This window comes from Sturnus vulgaris, chromosome 7, assembly GCF_052056855.1.
Source record: "Sturnus vulgaris isolate bStuVul1 chromosome 7, bStuVul1.hap1, whole genome shotgun sequence".
Lineage (NCBI taxonomy): Eukaryota > Metazoa > Chordata > Aves > Passeriformes > Sturnidae > Sturnus > Sturnus vulgaris.
In genome coordinates this window covers 680,226-704,377 of record NC_142249.1, presented here as the reverse complement: position 1 = coordinate 704,377, position 24,152 = coordinate 680,226, and the positions used below count along the sequence as shown (strand labels likewise).

Below are 24,152 nucleotides of genomic sequence, written 5' to 3'. Positions count from 1 at the left end.
TTGGGGAGCTTCCCAGAGCACCCCACAGCCTGCTCCTGCACTCCCGACTGATCAGGGCTGTGGGCAAGCCGGGCTTTGCCTTTCCCAAATGGAGAAGGAAAGGAGCCACGCCAGGGAAAGTCAGGATTGCTGTCTGGCACTCCGGGCGGGCTGTCACCCGCACATCTTCACTCTTGGCTCCCCAGCGGGAGGAGGTGGCCACCACCACCAGAGGACACCCATGCCCGCACGGGGCTCTGCGAGCCCGAGCCCGGCACATTCAAACCCTGCCGCAGCTCCGAGCCGAAGAGAACATACAGCAACCGCGGGGGAAGGAAGGAAGGAAGGATCGGAGCCGAGGATCACACCTGGGCATGCAGGGGCACCCGCAGGCGAGCCGTGCCCAGGCCGAGCTCCCCCAGACCCTCCCGCCGCGGCCAATCCAGGTGGGGACAAGGAGAAGAGGCTCCCCCCCACCCCGTGCGAGCCCGGAGGGACGCGAGGGAGCCGGGGCAGGCTTAAGGCGAGTGGGCCGGCCTTGCTGTGACCCCGGGGACCGCCCTTACCTCAGGGCCTGCCGACAGTACTGCCCGAGCGAGTGAGCGCGGCCCCGCCACCAACGCCGCCCTTTATAGCGGCCGTGAGGGGAGCCCGCCTCCCGAGGGCGGATCCAGACACAAATCCGCCCGGCACAGCCCCGGCACGGCCCGGGATCAGCTCAGCACAGCCCCGGGGCGGTCACAGATCGGCTCAGCACAGCCCCGGGGCGGTCACAGATCGGCTCAGCACAGCCCCAGTACAGACCCGACCCGGCCCAGCCCAGCACCAGCACAGCCCCGGTACAGACCCAGTACAGACCCGAATCAGCCCGGCCCAGCCCCGACTCTGTCCCAGATCGGCTCAGCACAGCCTCGGTACAGACCCAGTACAGTCCCGGCCCAGCTCCGGTAGACCCCGGGACAGACCAGGGACAGACCTGGCCCAGCCCCTGTACAGACCCGGGCCAACCCCGGGCCGGACCCGGATGAGCCCGGCCCAGCCCCGGCCCCGGCGGGTCCCCGCGAACGGGTGGGGTAGGAGAGGGAATCATAACGGGACACGGGGAGAGATGAGGGGAGAAAGAGAGAGGGAAAAACGGGGGAAAGAGAGAAAAAGAGGGAGGGAAAAGGAGAGGAAAAATGGAGAGAAAAAAAATGAGGGAAAAGGAGAGGAAAAAAAGGAGGGAAAGGAAAGAAAAAGAGAAAAAAAGAGGGAGAGAAAGGAGAGGAAAAAAGAGGGAAAGGGAGAAGAAAAGGAAAGAAAAAAGAGGAAAAAGAGGGAAAAGGAGAGAAAAAAGGGGGGGGGAAGGGGAAAGGAGAAAAAAAGGAGAAGAGGAAAAAAAGACAAGGAAGGGGAAAAGGAGAGAAAAGGAAGTAAAAGGAGAAAGAGGCAAGGGGGAAAGGGGGGAGAAAGAGAGAGGGAAAAGTGTGGGAAGGAGAGATGGAATCCAGGGAAAGAGAGAAAAAGAGGAGTGAAAAAGAGAGAAATAGAGAAAGAGAGGGAAAAGGAAGAGAAAAAGGAGAGAAGGAGAGAAACAGAGAGAGGAAAAATGGGAGAAAAAGAGGGAAAAGGAGAGAAAAAACAGAAGAAAAGAGGAAAAGGAAGAAGGAGGAAAAGAGAAAGAGGGAAGAAGGAGAGAAAGTGAAGAAAAAGGAGAGGAAAGGAGAGAAAGTGAAGAAAAAGGAAAGAAGGAGAGAAAGTGAAGAAAAAGGAGAGGGGAAAAAGGAGAGGAAATGAGAGAAAAGGCAGAGGAGGAAAAAGAAAAAGGAGGAAAAGAGAAAGGGAGAAAAAAGGGAGAGAAAAGGAGGAAAGGGGAGAAAAAGAGAGAAGGAATGGGGGAAAGGGAGGAGAAAGAGAGAGGGAAAAGCAAGGGAAAGAGAGTGGAAGCCAGGGAAAGAGAGAAAAAGAGGAGTGAAAAAGAGAAACAGAGAGACGAAAAATGGAGAGGAAAAAGAGAGAAATAGAGGGAGGACAAAAGAAGACAAAAAAGGGAACGGGAGAGGAAAAAAAGAGCGAAAATGAGAGAAAAACCAGAAGGAGGAAAACGAAAAAGGAGGAAAAAATGAGAGAAAAGGAGGAAATGGAGAAAAATAGAGAGGGAAGGGGGGAAAGGGAGGAGAAAGAGAGAGGGAAAATAGGAGGAAAGAGAGAGGGAAATAGGAGGAAAGAGAAAGTGAGAAGGAGGGAAAAAGAGGATTGAAAAAGAGAGAAACAGAGAAGAAAAAGGAAGAGAGGAGAGAAGGGGGAAAAGAAAGAAATGGAGAGAAAGGGAGAGAAAAAAGAGGGAAAATGAGAGGAAAAGGCAGAAGAAAAGAGGAAAAAGAAAAAGGAGGAGAAGAGAAATAGAGGAATGGAAAAAATGAGAGAAAAAGAGGGAAAAAGAGAAGAAGAGAGAAGGAATGGAGAAAAGGGAGGAGAAAGAGGAAAGGCAGGGGATGGAGAGATGGAAGCAAGAGAAAGAAAATGAGGAGAAAAAGAGAAATGGAGGAAAAAGAAGAGAGAGGGAAAAGGAGAGGAAAGACGGGGAAAGGAGAGAAAAGAAAGAGGACAAAAGAAAGGAAGAGAGAGAAAAAGCAGAGGAAAAGGGGAAACGGGGAAAAGAGAAATAGAGGAAAAAGGAGAAAAAGAAAGAGATGGAAAGAGTAAAATAGAAATAGAGGAAAAATGAGAGGAAAGAAAAAGATAAATGGAAAAAGAGGAGAGAAAAATACCAGAAGGAAAAAGAAAAGTAGAGAAAAGAGCAGGAAAAGTGCAAAGAGAGAAAAAGTGAAAAAACGAAAAGGTAAAAAAAGAGAAAAAGTGGGAAAAGAGGGAAAAGAGAAAAAAGGAGAGAAGAAAAGAAAGAGGAAAAGGAGAGAAAAAATACAGAAGAAGGGGGGGAAGAGATGATGAAAGAGAAGGGGAGAAAAAAAAGGGGAGGGAGAGAAATAGCGGAAATAGGGAGAAAAAAGATATTTTATAAGGTGAAAAAACACAAAAGAGATGTAAGAGGGGTATAAAATTAAACAGCATGTCTGTAGCTGTTTTCTATTTTGATTTGTTTTTTCCCTGCCACAATAAAGCATTGAGGTAGAGAAGGCAAGGGGAGGCAGCAGATCCTCACCTCTGCTCCCTGCCCAAGGGCAAGAAAAACTAAAAGCAAGGAAAAGCAACAAGAAGGCGGGGAGTCACTGACTCCAAGTGAAAATCCCCTTCCTTGCATGGCTCGTGAGCACGGGGAAGGTGGGGGAAAGGGGGTGTCAGTCAGGCTGGCTGCCACAGGAAAAATGCTGGGATTAGGTGTCCATCCACCTGTCAGCAGCACTGACAGCTCCCAGATGAGCCAGAGCAGGGCTGGGCCCCCAAACCCTCCCCCTGAGCCCACCTACAGCTCCTAAATCACTGACCAGCCAGGACACAAAGCTTAGCTGACACCTTGGAACCACGACTTTTTGGAAGATACAGGGTTAAAGTTTAGTCCTTGAACCTACCCCCAGGAAACATGTATTTTGTTTCCCAAGAAAACACATAATCCTATATCCACAGGACAAGGGGGGATGGCTTCAAACGGAAAGAGAGTAGGTTTAGATTGGATATTGGGGAAAAAAATCTTCCCTGGGAGGATGATGAGGCCCTGGCGCAGAGCAGCTGTGGCTGCCCCATCCCTGGAAGTGTTTCAGACCAGGTTGGATGGGGCTTGGAGCAAGCTGGGATATTGGACGGTGTTCCTGCCCATGGAGGGGCTTTGGTGTCCTTTCTGGTTTGGGTGCCAGGGAATAAGAACAGAGGGATGAGTCTAACACCATCCCATGGATGGAAAGTGGGATGTTAGGTGCCTTATCTCCCTCCTGACCCTGCTCTCCCAGGATGAGGTCCTCCCAACTTCACACCTGTCAGTGAGCAAAGTGTTTCAGCATCTGCTTGAATTCCAAGTGCTTGCCCAAGCCCACGGATGTTGGTGAGATTGAAGCATGATGATGTCAGACAGCGACAGGATTAGGTTTAAAAATAAGCATGGACTGAAGAACTTGGCTAAATCAGGCTCTGAAAATCCTAGGGAAAAAAAAAACCAACATCAAAACTAAAGGCACTCTAGCAGCACTCTGGTCACTTGGCCAAAAAAGCAAGTGGAGTGTTTTTTCCTTACTTGGTGTGCCAGAAAATAACATCAAAAAGTGCAAAGGCTTCCACAGCTCTCCAAAAATACCAGCCAGCACCTGGAACCACAAAGCTGCTGGGTGTCCAGGAGTCACAGGCAACCTCCCCTCTCCTGCATTTTGCAATGGGCAGAGCCCTCGCTGCCCTCTCCAGGTTCCTCCTTTTATCATTTTATAGGGAGCACGTTCCTCACAGGAGAGCCAGGGTCAATTCCCTTTTCATTACAAAAACTAGACTTTGCTCGGTGTTCAGGCATTAAAAACCTGAACAACATGACACAAAACCACCTCCTTAGAACAGAGCAAGCAGACTGGGAGCCTCAGATAAAATCAGCAGAAGGTCGAGGCGCTGCCTGCTTGCCATGATTAATTGGTATCTGCCCCCAGTCCAAGCAGGTGATCCAAGAGATGTGACTGCAGATTGAAGTTGCTGTGGCCAGCAGCTCCTTAGAGATGCAGCTGTCCAGGTGATCCATCACCCCCTGAAACAAGACAGGCTGGGAGAGCTGGGATTGTTCAGCCTGGAAAACAGAATGTTCTGGGGAGACCTTAAAGCACCTTCCAGTGCCTGAAGGGGTTCCAAGAGAGCTGAAGAGGGACTTTGGATAAGGGGAAATAGTTTCCCACTGCCAGAAGGTGGGGTTAGATGGGATATTGGGAATAAATTCTTCCCTGTGAGGGTGGGCAGGCCCTGGCACAGGGTGCCCAGAGAAGCTGTGGATGTTCCATCCCTGGAAGTGTCCAAGGCCAGGTTGGACAGGGATTGGAGCAGCCTGGGAGAGTGGAAGGTGTCTCTATCCATGGCAGAGGTGGAATAGGATGAGCTTTAAGGTCCCTTCCAACCCAAACCATTTTATGATTTAGGAAGCAAAGCTCTGCAGTTTTCACCCCGTTATGGAGTCTGTAGCAACACGTCAATGTTGGGCAAAATGCAGCACTGAAAGCCAGATCATTATTTAACTGCTTTGGTTTGCATTTATATTTTGTTTAACTGCCTGAACTGCAGCAATATGTTCTTTTTTTTTCTCCGAAAGCATAAGTTTTACCAACGAGGGCGGGGAAAGAAAAAATCCTGAATTTCTCCCAGTTCTCAGAGCCTTCTCCTATTGATTTTGGGAGAAATCAGGGAACAGGTTGAAAGGCACCCTCCCTTTCTCTTAAGGCTTCCCTTTCCAGCTGGGAGGCAGATGGAAGCTGACACCCAGCCCTGCCTACTCAAATCAACAGAGAAATCAAAACTAAAAGGTAAAAAAGTCAAGTTGGCAGCTTCGAGTGCTGGGAAGACACGGGTTTGGGAGTGTGAGAGAAGGCCAAGAAGGCAAAGTGCAGATCGTGCTGGGTGGGGGAGCATTTTGATTGCACGGCAAGTATCGGAGTGGGACAAAGGGAAACATTTCTCCCGTTGCACAAGAGAGGGTTTGCGTGCAGCAGGAGCGAGGTGCGAGCAGCCTAACGCACAGACAGAGCACGGTGCCAGGAGCGCAAACACCCACCCAGAGCCCGGGACAGCCCTGCAGGAAGCCGGGCTGTGATCCATAAAGTGGCCGAAGGTGAAGCCGAGCTTCCTGCGGGATGAAGGCGCAGCGCCCGCTTCCTCCCTCTGCCAGGACAACCAGACCTCTGTCCTCTGCCGGTCACGTCCCTCGCTGCATCGCCGGGATGATGGATGGATGCAGGGATGCATGGTTTGACAAACAAAAGGAATAAATAGATTACTGCATCAGGAGTCACATCTGAGACGGCAGCAGAAAGGAAAGGAGCGATTCCAGCAGGCAGCGGGTGCGGTGCTAGAAAGAGAAAAATAGAAAAAGAGAGGGAAAATGAGAGGAAAGAAAAAGAGGCTTCACTTCCCGCAGCAGCAGGGAACAATCGGGTCATTTAATGCCAAACCCTGCCTCCAACAGGCTCAGGGAAGCCCCGGGGCTGCTCTCCTGTCCAGCTCCGTCCTGTCCCGTCCAGAACAGACGCACGACGAGGAAAGCAAGGGGAAGAGAGCAGGGAGAAGCAGCCTGCCACTGCTCCTGTGCTCATAGGCAGCTCCAGGAAACCTCTGCACAAGGATGGAGCCAGCCAGAGGTGCCCGAAGCTGGGGAAGCTGCTCAGAGGGTGGGAAAAGAGAAACTGTGACAGAAAGAAGCTGACCTCTTAAAAGTGGAGAAAAAAGGAAGAGAAGTGCACAGAGAGGCTGCCAGGGCAACCACAACCCATCCTAGGGCAAGGCTCCTGCTTCCCCTAGCCTAGCCTAAACCACTAAACCAAGCAATAAAAGAGAAATCACAGCTCAGGACTTCCCTTCCTCCTCCACACCACCCACCTGTTAGTTCAAAGGTTCACTAGATATTACATTTTTATTACAAAAAGCCACTCGGGGGCTGGTTTCCATCTCTGTTGCAGCTCCAAGGCTGCATTTTCAGCTTCAGCACCACAACGATAAGGACCAAATTGAAGAGGAAGATTTTCCAGCAGAAAGCTGAGCTTCTTGGGCTCTCACAGGCCTCCAGCATCTGTGGTTTAAGGCAGCAGACGCTGAAAGCTTTGTGAAAAGCTGCCGCGAGAGATCTGTGTTTTCCAGGCCCAGGGACACTGCCATCAGCTCTCGCCTCCTGACAAGTGAGGGTGAGCAGCTCTGATGCAGAGAGACAACTCAGAGCACACAGTGCTTCACGTGGCCTTCTTCAGCTGGGCCACCCAGGCTTTTAACCATTCTCTGCCTTTGTCCACTCAAAGACAAAATTATTTGGGTTGGAAAATGCTTCCGAGATCATCGAGTTCAACCTGTGACCAATCCCCGCCTTGTCACCCAGCCCAGAGCACTGAGTGCCACATCCAAGCCATCCAAGCATTCCTTGGACAGCCCCAGGGATAAAGGAGAGAGAAAGGTTTAAGTCTTGTCCACCTGCGTGGCAGGGCATTTACTGTCAATCCCAGCAAGCTTTCCCAAAGCCAAGCAATAATACGGCAACAATTCCAGCAGGATCCACTGAGGAAAGGGCTGGCAGAGCAATCAATTTGCTGTTTTCAATGCAATCAGAGCTTTCAGGAGAAATCAATTGGTGGTGGAATTAGGAATATAACCTGTGTAGCCAATAATTGTAGAAGATGCGTCTCCCCTTCACAGTTCATTTCCATCTTACCCTTTCCACTAAATAAAGGCGTTACCAATGGATGTAATTTGCTGCTTCATAATCTCCTGTCAGAGGCATTACTGCTATTTATTTGCAGGCGTGCCAGAATGTGACCATGAGGAGGATAACATCAAACCCTGAGTCAGAAATCCTGCCTGGAGCAGCTAAGCAGACAGCAGATAGTATTTTTTTCAGAGACATTGATTTCTACATAAACATTATTCAAAAACTTTTCCTGTCCTCACAGTGTACTTTCACATTAACAGCGAGACGTTGAACATGGCAAGGGTGGGTTTTGACAGGAGCCATGCTATGGAAATCTGCATCAGCAGCAAGTGGCAGGCTGGGGACAGAGAGAGGAAAGCAAGGAGCTGGAATTAGGAGGATGGGATCCCCCCCACCTTCTCTTGCTTCCATGGGAAAGAGCCCTGCTAGGTGTAAAACAACTAAACGTTACAGGTCAGTAAGAAATAAAAAATTCATTAAATAATAAATCTTTTGGAAAGGGGATCTACTGGGGAGATTATATTCACTTCTCATGGACATATTAATTCAACGGTGGCATATCATATTGTTCTCTGCAGGGGAAAAAAGACATATTGTTTTAAAGTCTGATATTTAGAGCAGTCCTTGAGGAAGGAAAGCAAATATAATCTTGGCAAGGAAAGGCGAGTGCATGAGCTCCAAGGAAGGGACATTAAACGCAGGGCCCAAGTCCCAGCTGCTGAAAGTCAGCGTGGTTTGACTGCAGTTCTTGGAGCTAAGCCATTGCATAGGAGCTGAGAGTGAAGGTCACCTCCATTTAGCCACAACTCCTGAAAATGTTAAGTAAGTGAACACAAAGGGTAATTTTTTACTGTGAACAGTCACTGTTTGCCCACCAGCAAACAAGTGAGAAGACAAAGACATTACAGCTGCTTTCATCGGATGTTTGGTAGTTGGGAACTGCTTGGTCATCTCCTCTGGATTGCCTCTGGCTCAGCAGTGGAAATTGCCAAGCTCTCCTGGCTCTCAGTCCAGCCAGACACACATGATCTGGGGAGAACTCAGTAGCCAACTGCAAAACATGGGCTCTCCAAAGCCCTGCTCCAGCTGCTTCCCAGCCTAGGTTCTCGACATGCCTGATCTTCATTCTCCAGGAGGCACGTGCCAGATGTTCCTGCTGCAGATCCAGCCCCATCTCCTGCCTAAATTGCATCACATGGAGGCAAATAAAGCCCTTCCTCCCTCGAGGGACCTTTCCTGGCAGACACCTTGCACACAGCAAGGTCTCCTCACAAAGGCAGCTTCCACAGGTATGGTCACACTCCACTTTTGGCTTCCCACCGGTCTCCTAACCACACAAACCTTGTGTTCCTTTGAAAGAGGAACATCCTTTCTCCTTGTTTTCCTCCCTACCTGTCTCCTGCAGTGTCTTTCCTCAGGAGAAACCTGTGGATTGTAGAGAAGCACTTCATGGAAGGTTTTCAGCAGACACACAACTCAGTGTACAGTAACTGCTTGTGCCCGTGGCCTTCCCCTGAGCCAACTCCCCATCCAAAGGAGTTTATTCCAGAGGAACAAGGGGAGAGGACAGCTTAAGCTCCCCACATAAGATAACAGGGACCGCTGAGCGGCAGTTGCACCATAAAACAATTGATGCCTGTTTGACCTTGTCACACTCTCAGCCAGCTCAAGCACTGATAACCCAGCCTGACCCATCAGAAAAGATGGGATTTGCTTATCACTCAGACTGCATGGACCACTCTGCCCAAGAGAGCTCACACACACAAGCTCCTGCAGGAATTCCCGCTCTCCTCCTTCCCTCTGCCCCACTACCTCGCTGACAGCTTTCCCAGCACCCATCCCAACGAGGTGTGAAATTTGAAGCATCACCAAACTGCACACGGGGCTGTTCCTAGGTCATTACATAGGCAGATAAAATGAAAAAGGGCTGATGAAACACTAACCACGAGCATGCAGAACAACAAAAGCAGCACACCTGAACCACAAAGACTCTTAATGCAGCATTAAGGCAGCTGGACCTTAGTTGTGTATTTGCCATGTGGATTCAATACCTCCTTGAGATGGAAAACAGGAGTAAGGCCCTGGTTTTTTCCACACCTGGGCCAGGCTCCTAGTTGAAACAGGCAATTCATACCATTCATACTTGGGCATTTAATTTCTGTTGCTGAGGTCCTTAGCAATGGCTTTAGGTTCAAGGCACACTGGCAGCAGCTCATAGCCCAAAACTGTAGGAAGCCAGAGAGGTTTTAAACTACTCAAATTATCCAATGTGAGCATGAGAAGGAGGCAATGTGGGCTTTAGCTTCTGTCCAGGGCCCCTGGAAAGTTAATCCTAGCTGATTACACCATTTCTTTTTTTTTTTTTTCCATAGAAGAAATAAACAGTCTTTTGTACCAAACATAAGGCTGCCTTATTTTGAAGGAAGATTTATCACCCAGGCTAAATCCATGAGTTCATTCTGGTTTTGTCCCAAATCTTCAAAGCAGTGTTTTACACTTCATGACACGGTATCAGCTGGTTCTGCCTCTGTGCCAGGCAGTCTCCTGAAGACTTTTCCTTTACAAAAAATCATGAAAGAATGCAGACCATCTCATCAGTTGCTTAAAGCTTGCACAGCAAATTCCACACAGGCATGTCAGAGCCATGCAAACACACCTCTAAGGACTGGCTTCCCTGCAGACCACAAACACCAGCAGTGTGCTGGGGCTTGGAGTGACCTGGTCTAGTAGAAGGTGTCCCTACTTATGGCAGGGGGGTGGAACAAGATGAGCTTTAAGGTCCCTTCCAATCCAAACCATCCTGGGATTCCATGGGATGACACTGCTCAGTGAAGGGAAGTGACTGATGGGTGACAAAATCTGCTGAAATAAGGATTGCTCAGTGCCTTCCCTGCACCAACGGGGTCTCTGTTGTACTGAGCCAAAACCTTGAATTCATTACAATGCCACTCTGTCTTTGGATCCCATATCCTGTGGGGGAATCTTCTGGGAATGTATTTTGGTTCAGACTTGGGTCAAGGAGAGTTGACTTGACCTGAAAATAAATCCAGGCGATCTCGAGCTGAAGAGCCATTGACTACTGTTTGCAATTCAATAAAGTGAGCAGATCAAACTCGGCTGAAAGCCAGGGCTAACATAAATCCAGGCAAAAGGGGGAACAAGAAGATTCATTCACAACCACGACAAAGGGGACATTTTTTACACTGGCACAGTTCAGAGCAGCCTCTGAAAAGCGCTTCCCAGGCAGCATTTTTAGCGTCCCATATGGTGTGTACTGTTTAGCTGTGCTGGTATCTCCAGCAGACTGGCAGCAAGATAAGAGTTATGCCACTTGGATGTGTGAAAAAGGGGTTGTGGGATTGTTTTTTTTTTTACCATTTCTAACGTCACTAGGAGGAGTTCCTCTGCTTGCACACAGGGCAGCTTTTGTGAGAGGTATTTTATATGGATCCCCAAGGAAGGATCTCAGTGGCTGGGCTCTGAGCTCTGTTGTGTGCACATGTGTGTAATAACTCTACTTACTGCAGCCCCAGGATGCAATCTTCTCCTGGCTCACTCTACCCCTACCTTCACTCAAGTTAGCCTTCCTCCTCTTCCAGGAGCTGTCAAAATGTTTGTTGGATAAAGCAAGCTTTGATCCAGCTGATAATTCCCAGATCCCTATCCACACTGCAATACATCCTCAGAAAAAGCAGATATCTCCCCAGCTCTCCTCCTTCCCAGGGCCCAGCTCCAGAAGCTCCAGCTTGATCCACCAGATCTTTGCCCTCAACACAAACCCCACTCAGCATTTTTTCCAGCTCCTCAACGAGGCTGGTTGTCCAGCAAACACTCAGGAGGATTCTCTGCCCACCCAGCAGCCCAAGCACAGTAATTTGGCCAATTTCCCAAAGTCCCAACTTTACCAGCAAAGCTGTCCCACAAGGATATAATGAATGCATCCTCCAGGAACAAGCTGTGGGTAATGACATCTAGTGATGCTTGGACATCACCTGTTTCTGTCCCTGCTAAGCCTCCTCAGAGCTCTCCTAGCGTGAGATTGTGCGTGTTCCCAACCTAGAGCAGCTGGTTCATCTCTGGATAAATATTAAATGGAGTTTAGCCCTTCTGCTGGCATTCATTATCCACTCCATTTTACAATAAGGAGCTGGTCAAATCCCTCCAGGCTTCCCAGACAAAACCAGCCAGGATAGCTGCGTTCAGGAGATGAAGGCAGCCTCTGTGGGAAGACATGAGCACCACATTCCTCATTTGAGTGCAACTATTTCTAAACACAGCTCAGGGAAAGCTGCATATTTATTTTTTTTATTGCATTAAAACCCATTTTATTAACCAACTGGTACTTTAATGTGGATGATGCCTTTATTTATAAAATAAATTATACTATTTCTTCCCATCTCCCACTGTGATTGCGTGATTCCTGGTCAGACTGTATAATGTTTGATCTAAGAATATATAAACTCCATTAAACAAAGCTGCAATAGAAAGTTGAATAATAAGTCGAGACTCCAACCTCTCTAAAGGAAAAAAAAAAGGTGAGTTTGACAAAGTAACATTCTGAGAGAGCCTGGGAATCTTTCTGGATTCTGGATGGAATAAAGTATTTTAAGAGGGGCTGAATATTCCAACTCAGCATTTCCCATCTGCGCCTTTTAAAAGTGACAGGAACTTCACCCCTGACTCAAGCGAAATCTTCACAAATTGGGATTTTCTTTCACACCTGTGTGAAAATTAACACTTTCACTTGCAATTAGCAGCATCACAGCCCTGCTTACACTTTTGCTGCAAAAACAAGCTGTACATGAATATTCACAGCCAGGCAATGCCATCTCGAAGAAACGAGTGCTGGGAAGGGCTTTACTTGTCTCTCCTTCAGACAGAAGAAAGACACAGATCAGTCTCTCCACATGGGCTTTGCCGGCAGTTGCCACTGCTCATCTTGGAGAGCTCTGGGACAATCATGGAATGGTTGGAAGGGACCTTAAAGCCCATACAATTCCACCCATGCCACAGGCAGGGAGACCTTCCACTGTCCCAGGCTGCTCCAAGCTCCAATGTCCAGCCTGGCCTTGGGCACTCCCAGGGATCCAGGGGCAGCCACAGCTTCTCTGGGCACCCTGTGCCAGGGCCTGCCCACCCTCACAGAGAAAATTCCTGCCCAATATCCCATCTAACTCTGCCCTCTGGGAGTGAAGCCATTCCCCCTTGTTCTGTCCTACATGTCCTTGTAAAATCACTTCTCACCCAGCTGGTGAGAATTTCTCTGCTGAGGCAGGTCTAGGAATTATGCACATGGAAACTCTAGTATTTTTTAATGGACACATCTTTCCTTCCCAAAAAATACTCATCATCACAATAGCTGAACTTCTCAACCCCTCTATGTCTGCAGGGCCATCTTACCACTCCTTTTTATAAGTCAGTTCCACTTAGAACAGCAACAACACGAGCAAAACCAACCCTGGAGATTTTCCAGCCATCAGGAGAGGTCCCAGCAAGGAGAAGACCTGCCCAGTCTTTATCCACAACCTGCCCCTTCTCTGCTCAGGTGCCAAGTGCATTGCAGTATGTGAGTCTTTTCTGCACACCACTAAAAACAGTTGGAAAAGAGGGAGACTTACTGATTTTAATATCATAAGCTTGACAGAAAGCTTGCTCTTTTTAATGCAGCAGTCTTCAAAGCAAAGCTGTGGCAATTTCAACTCCATCTTTCCTGACCAGTGCAATAAAGCCTGGAGGAGCACAAGAAATGCAGGAAAGGGAAGGCACTAAGGAGGAGGAGGTGGGAAAAGCTCCAGTATTGCCTCATGGATGATCCCATTTCAAAGCACACTGCCAAGCAGTGAAAGCCAAAATTATGAACTCATTTACCAAGCAGACCTGGAGCAGAAGCTCTGCCTAGAACTTTAAAAATCCAAGTGAAATGTCATTCCTTGGTGGTATTCCATCCTCAGGCCAGTCTGAAGTCATCCCCAGGATCTGATGGGTGGTGTTCCATGATGTCCTGAAGAGCCAGAGGCCACCCTGTTCCACCCTTTCCAGGAAGGATGGGCCCATCCTCTCCTCTTTCTGCAGGACCTTCCCTTCCCAGGGTCTGCTCCAGCACCTTTCAGCTGCACCAAGGCACAAAAGATAAAAAAAGTGCTCATTATCCTCCATCAGAGAGAAAAAGGAGATTCCCTGAGGCTCCTTTCCACTCTCTAAACAGCCAAAAAGTTGTTCTCCACCAGAATGAAAGGCCAGAAAGAAATTTGGAGCTGATCTGAAGCCCATCAGTGGAAACTGGTGAAGCCCTTGCTGTCCTCAAGGAAGCCAGGAGAGCGGAAGGCAGACAACCACACTCTTCAGAACTTAAAACATTTACTTAAAACTGGATGCCAGGAAGGTGAACCAAAATAATGCTTGAAAAGACAATGGCTATTGAAGGGATGGAAAGACAGATTGTAATTACAGGGTCATGGGATAAATTTAACATGGCTCATCTGAAACAAATTGAGAACTGATTAGGCACCCAAAATGAAACAAACACCTCTAAGTCCTTTATTAACTCTTACTTGGAGTAGCAGAGGAAATTCAGTTTTAAAAGCAAATGCCTTCTCATTTTGCAGAGAATTTTATAGAGATGAATCAAGTACTGAAGTTCTTGCCAGCAGTTGTTCTGCTTGGCTGCCTTAAAAGCAAACAAATAAACAAACCAGAAAACCCCAAGCAACTCCTTGACTGAAACTTCAGGCTAGTCCTGGAAAATTCCCAGCCCACCAATAGAGCTGGTGGGGAGCAATCCAACAGGAAGATTTCGGGCAGAAGAAAGGTTTTCTGCCAAAAAAAAAAAAAAGTTGGGTTTCATGGAAATATCGTCACAGAAATATTTTCAGTTTTCCAGCAGGAAAAAAATTGAAGGAACGTCTTAATTTTCAAGGTTAAGCCATCATTTGGTCTAGATCAGCTGCTGTTCTCCACCCTTTGTGGATGAAACTGTCTGCTACAGCTCCCTTAACATGATTCATCCAACCCTCTCCCAGGAGAGACATTGCTTCCTTGGCATCCCTCCTGTATCCTGAGAAACACGGTCCAGCCAGAGGAGAACAGAGGCAGCTGCTCCAGGCTCTTGCACAGAAACAGAAGGACTTAATCATGCTCTTGACACGAAAAAGAAAAGGATACATTTGGTTTTGAAGCCAAGCTGCAATGATGAGTCAGGCACAGCGCTGTAATCAGCACACACCCACCACTGGCTTCAGAAGCAAGGGAGGTAATTTATGGGTTATTACAGGGAACCAGGAGACAGCAGCATGGCCACCAGGCCAGCTGCCACTTCTGCCAGTCCCTCTAAATCCTCTGGATCCCCTAACAAGCTATGAGTGGCCAGATGGATGAAGGAGAGGGCAAAAGGCACTTCCAATTGCTCTGCAAGACCTGCACTGAGCAGTCCATTGTTGAGTAAGAGGCCCACACATGGTGATTGGTCTTGAAAACAGACCTTACACACACTTTCGGGGCTTTCCCAGGCTACCAAGACATTTTGGCTCATCCTTCAGGATTTGGCATGAAATACTTACTAGCACAGACAGGTGTTTGGGTAGCAGGGATGGCCAGCTGTGGTAGGGCAACATCTGGTGCCCATGACCACAGGGAGCTCCAGAACAGCTCCTTGTGCCTTGGACATGTCGGGAAGTCAGAGCAAACCAAAGATGGATTGAGGGCAGTCCCTGGGACTCAGCATTGGTCTCACAGTGTGTTTGCACAGAGCAAAAGGTGCTGCTCGCTGTGTTCGGGCTGTAGCTATCAGTAACTCCCAGGATTGCCCAGAGTTCAGGGCAGGTCAACACCTGAACAGAATGCCACAAACAATTCTTGTGCTCCAAAGATCAACATTCAGCAGTGACTGGTATTTATTTCATACCCTGAGTCATAGGACCACTATTAGTTCTGTATCAGCTAATTTAAGCAGGCAGATATGCTGATAGTATCTCAACCCCTCAAGACCTGTTTTGTCAAAGGACCACCACGCCCTGCCTTACCTTCAAGGATTTGATGGCATTCAGCCTGGAGGAGCAGTGAGCTAGAAATCCCAATGTGGAGCCAGAAATAAAGGTTCCTCTCTGTTTACTCACTGAACTGCAGTCTCTTGGCCTTCCACTCAAGAAAAACTTACCTTTGTAAGATTTCAACCAGCGTTTACATCCCCGTAACAAATCTACACAGAACTTGAATGAGCAAGATTAAATGGCTACGAGTGTTTTTGAGATCATTGAAGTCAACAGAGCAAATTTCCTGTTAGGCTTCTCTCAAATAATGTAAACCAAAGCCATTTATTTACTCTCAAAAAGTATCTGGGATGACATAAGCCTGCTCTCACCAGCAAGAGGCAAGTGGGGCTTGTAATCCCTTGTATACATTTGGTCATTGAGGTCTTCTCCGATTTACAAGTGGAACTCCACACTTTGGGACAGCAGCTTTTGGAACCCTGTAGGACCTGATGCTACCAGCTCAACATCCACCAGCTTATCAAGTACTTAAACAGCAACAACATTACTGAGAGTGAAGAGGCTTCAAGAAGCAAAATTACCATGTTTAAAATCTTTTCAGGAGTTTCAAACCCACCACATAGGTTCAGGAAATTCTGAGACTCATTCCTACCTTCTTGTTCTCCTTCCTGCAGGTGATGTGATGGTTTCCATGTGAGCCTGGTGCATGTCAATGCTATCTGTAAGGACCCTCGTTCCTGGATATTCACAAATGTTTCATTGCACAGCTGAAAAACATGAGAAGGAATAAATTATGAAGCATCTTGAGCGATCATGCACTCCCATGAGGCACTTAGATGCTTATAGGAATAATGTATAACTACATTACAAAGCCCCTTGTTCTTCAAAGTGATGCTGATGCTGCAAAAAATGAGAAATCAATACTGCAGAGGACTTTCAAAACTGCTTGTTCCTTAGGGTTTATGAAGGGGCTGTGATGTCCAAGTTAAACGTAGGGGTTGCGTGCCTCCAAACCTATGTTCTTCCCTTCTGTGGGCTTTAGGCTGCCAAATCAAATGCAGAAATAGCTTCAAAAAGGGTTCAGAAGATATAGGCGCACCCCAAGAAGCTGAGACATTGTGCCTGCTCTTACAGACACAAAGCCATCTGAAGTACTGAGGGGCAGCAAAGCTTTGACACATGGAGAGTCACAAGCTGCTGGTGACACGGAGCTATTGGCAGCTGCCCAGCTCATTATGCCCAGCCATCCTTTGAAGGCTATCGTTCTGTGGAACAGAAATCAATACCCCACACACTGCTACGAGCTCAGCCTGGGGGCTGGGACATGGGATCATTGGGAAAGCAAGGAAGGGGAACGCTGGGAGCAGGGTAAAACACAGGGAGCAAGCACAGCCTCACTTGATCCTGAAATATGGAGTGGAAAAGGGGAGGCAGGAACACAAAACCTTCAGGTTCCTGCTGCAGGGAGCCTGGTTTGTGGTCCCTGCACACAAAGGCAGGTGCTGCTGATGGGTCCTTGCCATCACCCTGTGTGGCCAGGCTGATATCATCAGCCCCGTGTCAGACTCAGGGCTCTTACAAACACTGCCTCTGCTCCAAACCACTTAATACAAAAACACTCCTTTATCATTACAATATCGTCCCAAATTGCACAGGAAACACACCTTCCAGGGCAGCATTTTAATATTGATCACTCCCAGGAACCTGTGTTAGCAATGGATAAAGGAAGGCTTTAAGCACTGTTGTCCAAGGCTTTGGATCTCTTTGTTGCCCTATCAAGACACTGCTCTGACCCGCTGGGCTCATACCCCTCACTGCCAGAGGCTGCCTCCGGCTGCTCTTCATCGCTAAAAGATTATCACAGGAGACTTCATGCAATTAGGCCTCAAAAATGGGGATGTCAGTCCTCCAGGGGAACTAAGCCTGCTTCATGAAAGCCACTTCAGCCTTTGCTTTCGTTGCACAAGGTGGTTTTTTTACCCTGAGGATTTCTATCAAAGCAAGACACTAGTCAAGACACAGCAAGCCACTGTCGTTTTTACCTCTTTGTAGCTTATCAAGGTGAATGCCAGTGGAAAAAAATAAAAAAATCTCAGAGGTGACCAGGCACAGAGATGGCCATCTAAAGTTACATACTTTGGTACAAGAAAAATAAAAACCCCACCCCTCTGTTTTTAGTAAAAGCAAACCTGGTCTGTCTCAGCGCCAGGACTCCGTTTAGAAATCGGCGAGGGGAGCGTAATGAGCTGCAGAAAGCCAGGCCTGTCTCACCTCACTGTTCCTCCCTGCAGACTGAAACCTCTCTCAGGATCCAGGCCTGGCTGAAGGCACCTTCCAGCCCCCATTCCCAGTGTCCTGCTGGCTGGCCAGGGGAAGGGTGTGTTTCAAGGCCATGTTTCTCAGGCTGGCTCCAGCATCTTGCAAGATTGAAGGCATGGCTGCAAGCTGCTGAGCCTGCACACAAGGAATACCGGGGGGGAATGGATAGAGATAATATTTGTTCTGAATGTATGTGCTACAAGAGCGTGCTTCAAACCCAGCTGTGCAAACAGAGAAAGCAAGGAGAGGTATCTCTGGTGAAGCCCAGCTCCGTGTGGATGGTGGATGAGGAACTTCAAGGCTCTGGATAGCACACTCCTTTTTCCTCCTCCACCCATTCCCAACCCTCCCTGATCTCTGCAGCCTCTCAGTTTGAAGATAAATGTGGGGCATCCCCAGAATTAAAATGTCTGCCATGTTATGACTGCTTTAAATAATCCCTGCTGAACCCAGGCTGCTACACCTGGCATGTTCAACCCACCAGGACTGGAGCTCCAAATCAAGATGATGCTTCCATCTCAGCAGTCCATATTGAAATCCCAAGGCTGACAGGATTAAGGAGAAGAGACAGGAGTTGTCACTTCACCACTTCCCTTAGCCTCTTCCTCTGAAGGGCTTAAGGCTTCTTATGTGGCCAAAACGTCTCCTGCATTCTCTCTGGTCATGAAAAGCAGCAACAAATTGAGACAAGGTGAAGAACTAAAGCTTTCAAGAGTTGCAGCTGACATTCCTACTGGAGAGATCTAAGCCATTCCTAAAATAAACACTCAAAAGGGAAACAGTTCCATCTTGAGAAAAAAAAAAAAACAACCCTATGCCATGCATTTTGGCTGGACTCCTACAAGATTTATTTTCACAGGCAATTTATGCCCATGCAGCACCTGCTCACCCAGACCATCCACCACTCTTCAGCTATCCAGGCAACCCAGAAAATATGAGATAAATGTGGTCCAATCCTTCCTTTTTTTCCTCCTGGATATGACACTTAATTCCAAACTGAAAACAAAGAAAAGTTGAATATCTTTCAGTGTGAATGACTCGAGGATTTCACTGCAGATTTCTTATCCGAAATATTTCCCAAACCTCTTCACTCAGCAAATGAGGACTGAGCTTGCAACTTCTTATTGTGCTTTACGTTTTTATTGTGTTTCTGAAATGAAGACATCATAAAATAAGTTAGTCTTGATCCCTTTTTCCCCCTAACTCTGTGTTGAGAGGAAGCAACAGGATGAACTAAAATATAAATTTATAGATAAAACACATATTTAGCTTCATTGCTGGACATTTTGACCCTGATATTTCCTTACTGTGGCTGATCCAATCTGCAAAATCTCCTTTCATTTTCAGTCTGGATATAAAATGTCAGTGATCCAGAGGATAGAAATATTTGTAAAATGTCCATATTTTTTGGCTCTCATCAACACACAGGAATTGTCAGAAAACACAGAAGATGACGAGTTGATTCTTGGCTGAACTACAATTAAGTCATAGCTTTCCCTTCACTTCCAGAGCTTTATTAGGCAGATTTGATTTGATGAAATCAATTATACGGCACACTGGAGATAAGTTAGGGAATTAGTTTTGCTTATGCTAATGTCTATCACTCCAGGGTGGTTTTGCCTGGGAGGAAGGTGTGGAATTTAATGTGATTTATTTAGGAATATTATTCCAGGAGGGGAAGATGGCTGCAGGGAGGAAAGGTGAGGGCAGAGCTCCTCAGGACCACCACCTGTGGCACCTGCTCATTTCCTAACATATTCTTCCCACAGCACACAGAATTCTGATGGAAATTTTGAATACTGGGAGGGGCAGGGAGATGTCAATGCTTTCTGGAGCTTTTGGTTGGGGTGGTTGCATCCGTTGCTGGACTAACACTTGACTTCCTTATTTCCAGTTCTAGTTAATATAATACCAGCACTAGACTACTGCAAAAGGGCCTGACAGTGCCCGTGCCAGAGAAATTGCTTTCCTCTCTTCTAAAAATGGGCCACCCCCCTTAATCGAGCACCAGCTGCTAAGGGGACAGATTTTCACTGTTACTATTAACCTATCTTATCTTGAGATCCTTTGGAATTAAGCACCTCTGGAGAGGAGGGAAAGCTTTTCAGTACCCATTTGACACTGGACAAAATCGAAGGGAAGTGCAAAGGCTGCCAGAAGGGGACAATTATCTGCTAATGATGGTGCCTGCAAGGCTCATGGTCACACTGAGTTGGATACAAAGCTTAGGAAGCACATCTGGTGGGAAGTGCCACCTCTCCTTCCACCTGCATTACTCAGACTGGAGTATAAACTGGAGACCTTGGTGCTAAGAGGGTCCCTCCTCAGCTGACTGGATTTGACACAGAAATCTCTCAGCAATTGCTCAAATGTCCTCTTGCAAACCAAGATTTTGGAGGCACCCAGCAGTGCTTGATAAAGCAGCACATTTCCAGAAAAGGCAAAACCAAATGAGCAGAGTCAAACCCGAGGCTTTGTTTGCTTTAGAGTACAGGAATCAGCCCCCAGAAATGAAACCTTATCTGTGCCTCTAACAGGCTGGATCCCTGTCTTTGCCTTGCTCCCAGATTTTCCTCCACACAGGCTGGCCTCTGAAGAGTCCTCCTGTGGCCACATGAAAGGCTTTTCACACCCCTGCATGGCACCAGCCTTTAATGCAGCCCAAAAAGTCAACCCCACTGTTAGATCCCTTCCTGCTGGATCAGAGTTCAGGTTGCTCAGCCTTGAGTCTCTGACACAGAGCCTAAATGTACCGTGAAAAAATCTGGAAACGGAGCCACTTAGGGGTTTAATAAATGGAGATTTACTTAGTTTGAAGCTCAACGTCAGATTTCTGCTGTACTTAAAGTAAATACCATCTATTAATGAAGAAAACATGGGATTTTTTTTTTCTTTTTCATGAAAACAAACACACAAGAAATTTAAAAGCTACAGCTTGTAGCTTTCTAAGGATTGCTTTTAATAAATTGAACATGTACCCACTTCCAGGCATGGAAATGCATTTGACTGGGAAAAAAAAGCCTGTTCCAGAGCTTTTTTCTCCAGTTTGATAGAAATGCTGCCAAGTTCAGACTGCCCAAGGTGAGACACATCAGGGATATTCCTACAGCTTGGCACTCTGGGTCCCTGCTGGGGGCACATGACCAAGCAGAGAGTAGGGGGCAAGGCTGAGAAGGTGATGGAAATTTTTAAAAAAGGAAATGAAAAAAGACCAACCAAAGCTTCCTGATGGCTGTCCCAGCTGATATCAAATACCAGCACCAGCTGGTTGCTGGTGGATAGAGTCCACACAGAAGTGAGGGGTCTGGTTTCTGTCAGCCACAGCAACAGGGAACAGGCTGAGCCCCACAAAAGGGCTGCAGCAGTTTTTGGGGAAAGCATTCCCAAAGAAAGCAGACTCTTCTTCCCACATGCCAGCAAGGGACACCTGCTTATCACCAGCACTTGTGTGGTGACCAAGGATGGCACGTGAGGGTACACAGCACCAGGGGCTGGTCACCACAGAGAGGAAGCAGGCGCTCCTGTGTCTCCAATAGCCGAAAGTAACAGAAATCCCCATGGACTGAACCTATTTACAAGTGTTTTAACCTCATTTCTACCACTGCATTCCCCTTCCGAGGCTTCCCCACCACGCACAACAGCAGTTCTCCCAGCTCCCATCTCAGTGACCTTTCTGTTGTCCTGCTCCCCCACCTCTACACATGAACGTCACCTGTAAAATCCAGTCCCAGTCAGCTCTCCCTGACCTATGCACCACACAGAAATTCCTCCTGCTAACATCAGACATGCTTGAATTAGCAAGGAAATGAAAACAAGCCACAGGAAAGGAGCGGGCTGGGGGAAAGGTGGGGATGGAATGCTAAGCAATCATGTCAAGTCACGGCTGGCCACAGCCCGTTAGTCGTGTCTGAGGGGTGCTCGTGTCAAAACAGCCAAGGAGGAATCCTGCACAGCCAATCCTGCAGCACTCTGGACTCTTTTTTGGGACATGGGCTCCTTCAAGGCATTGGCATCCAGTGGCTGCACATCCCAGAGCTCCACGGCTCCCGTGCTTTACACCAGGAGAACCCAGAAACCACCCAGGGCTCAATCATACAAAATCACCACTTTAGGAGATGCTTTGCAACGTTGCTGAGAGAAAGGAGTTTGGAGAGGAATTAATGAATTTTACTTGGTATTAAAAATTTGCAAAATTCTGATAAAAGTCAAGAAAAATTTAAAAACAAAACAAAACAAAACAAAACAAAACAAAACAAAAAAAAAAAAAAAAAAAAAAAAAAAAAAAGAACCCAACCAACAAAACCCCACCACTGTTATTTCCAAAACAAGCTTGTTTTCCCTACTGCTTGTTCTAACACAAACACCGGGACAGATTCCAGCACTGGCACAAGCAACTGTCTCACCCACCTCAAAAAAATGGCTGAAAGTGAGAAAATAAATCCATTCTCTTTTCATCCTATATCTTCTCAGCATTATTTTTGCTTGAGCATCCCAGGAAGCAGAGCAGAGGCAAAGACAATCCTTTCATGGTTGATCAAATTGAGTCACTGAACAGTTAGTTTCTTTAATTTACCCAAGCAGAACCATAATCCCAACATATTTGAATGTGAAAAACTGTCTCCCAAATTAATCTAGCCATGACTCTGGGGGGGGGTAGGGGAGACTCATTTTATTGACATATCTTGATATTCTCTAGTTCAAGGAGGTAAAAAACTATTTCCAAAACTCATGATTCCTTTTTCTTTAGTGTATTTTTAATGCTGTGGTGTGTTTTTCTCATTGATAATGCTCTTAGAAGCCCTTTTCCTCCAAGCATCCCTTTACAAGAACATGAGGTGCAGGAGCAACAACCACAACCAGAAGAGCTGGAATCCTCAACATGCAGGTTAGGGTGCAATAGCAACTCTACAGCAATCCAAAAAAAAGAGAAAATCAGCAGTGTCTGGCTCCTGGGAGGTTGATTAAGTGAGAAATGAGGAGGATTTGCTTCCCAGGACAGACTATTTGCTCCCCACCACATAAACTAAAAGGGTCTTTTTATAGCAGAATATTTATCAGCTCTTCTTGAGCTCTCCAGATCTCATCACACTGCAATACTCCAGTCTTCGATGTGATATGGAAAGAAATAAAGTTATATGGAAAGAAATAAAGTGACCACTTTTAAAACAGCTCCACAGGTTATAACCTTGGGAGAAGACAGTCCAGAAACATTAAAGATAGACTTAAATCCAACGACTCCAATGAAGTTGTGTAGCTACAGATGTGACTCCCTCCTTAACACACTGGACCAAATTCAGCTCTGCTCCAATGCACCCAGCCCAGCCATGGCTCCCATCTCCAGCCTCAATGAAAGCTTGTCCATGGTTTGAACCCAGCAGCAATTAACCTTGACAGGGGGAGATAAGATTCAAGTTTCAAAGCACAGAGGGTTTGCTGGGGTTTTGTGCACTTTCATGAGGCTCTGGTTATTATTTTAATGCAGTTGTTTGTGGTTTAGTTTCCTTTCCTTTTTTTTTTTCCAATTCCCCTTAATGGTAACATTGGAAAGATAAAAGTTTATGCACTCATGGCAGGAGCCAAAGGATGGCCCAATTCCAACCTACCTCCACCCCACTGCACTCCTTGGACATGCTTCCAGACAAGGGGAACCAGACAAAGAGATGTTCAGGACTGACTGGCCTCAGACCTTTTGGAAAAGGAGAAGAACTCATTAGGCTAAAGGGAAAGCCAAAAGTAGTTGGGAGAGTGCTTTTTTGGGGGCTTAAATGAAGAAGCCAACAGATCTCCACATACTTCCCAGCAGGAGGCCTGCAGTCATCCCCAGCACTGCTGATAGCCCCCTGTGCTTGGCAAGGTTCCACCCAACCATCTGGAGCTCATCCACCAAGATGCAGCTCTGAGGGAGGAGACAGAGGGCCTGGCAGAGGTGTTCAGAGAGGAGGAGGTCAGCAGGAGGATGAGGGCCTTGGCTCCTGAGCCTCAGCGTGGTTTTGCCTGAGGTACATTTCTTCTGCCAGCTGTCACTGGCGTGGGCAGTCCTAGGAGAATCTAGGATAAGCAGCAGTCAGTGCTGACAGCAGCACATGCATGGAAACCCTCCCAAGAGCTGGGCCTGCTGCCCGCCCTTTTGTCAGAACCATCCCCACTCACACCTGGTGTCTCCAGGAGCCCCAAAGCCAGGCAGCTCCTGCCTCGTGGAGCAATACCTGCAGCTCTTCTGCTCTCCCCAGCTGATGTTTTGATCTTGCTGATGCCTTCAGCAGGGCTCCAACCAGAGGGGCCAGGAGCTGGCTCAGCACCTCTGTGCCTCCTTTGAAGGCAGCAGCGATGTTCACCCTCCCTGAGGCTGTTAATGAGCGCCTGTTCTCTACTGAGGTGGAAGTACAGCTCTGAAGCCTCCACGAGAGCTCTCCAGACAATGCAGCCACGGGAGGTCTTTCAGTGAGAGGAGAGAATCAAAGCTGGGGAGTGACCTGGTCAAAGCAGCTGGGGAAGGAGATATAGGGGGGAGGTGGGAGAGAGCAGGCACACTGCCAGCGTTGCAGTTTTCTTCCCATGGCCAT

At 47.5% G+C, this 24,152-nt stretch overlaps 1 protein-coding gene across 3 annotated transcripts in view; it reads right to left on the bottom strand.

The window, feature by feature from the left end:
- Positions 1 to 24,152, bottom strand: part of ACKR3 (atypical chemokine receptor 3) — a 31,857-nt gene that overhangs the window by 5,131 nt on the left and 2,574 nt on the right. Inside the window, exons 1-3 of one of the 3 annotated variants that reach the window (XM_088167536.1) lie at positions 23,383 to 23,400; positions 23,193 to 23,275; positions 15,923 to 16,037 (exon numbers count right to left, since the gene is read on the bottom strand). The gene's annotated coding sequence lies outside the window, so the exon portion shown is untranslated. Of the gene's footprint in view, positions 1 to 545; positions 667 to 15,922; positions 16,038 to 23,192; positions 23,276 to 23,382; positions 23,401 to 24,152 lie in introns of those variants that run through there. The other 2 variants (XM_088167537.1, XM_088167535.1) reach the window with 2 other exon arrangements.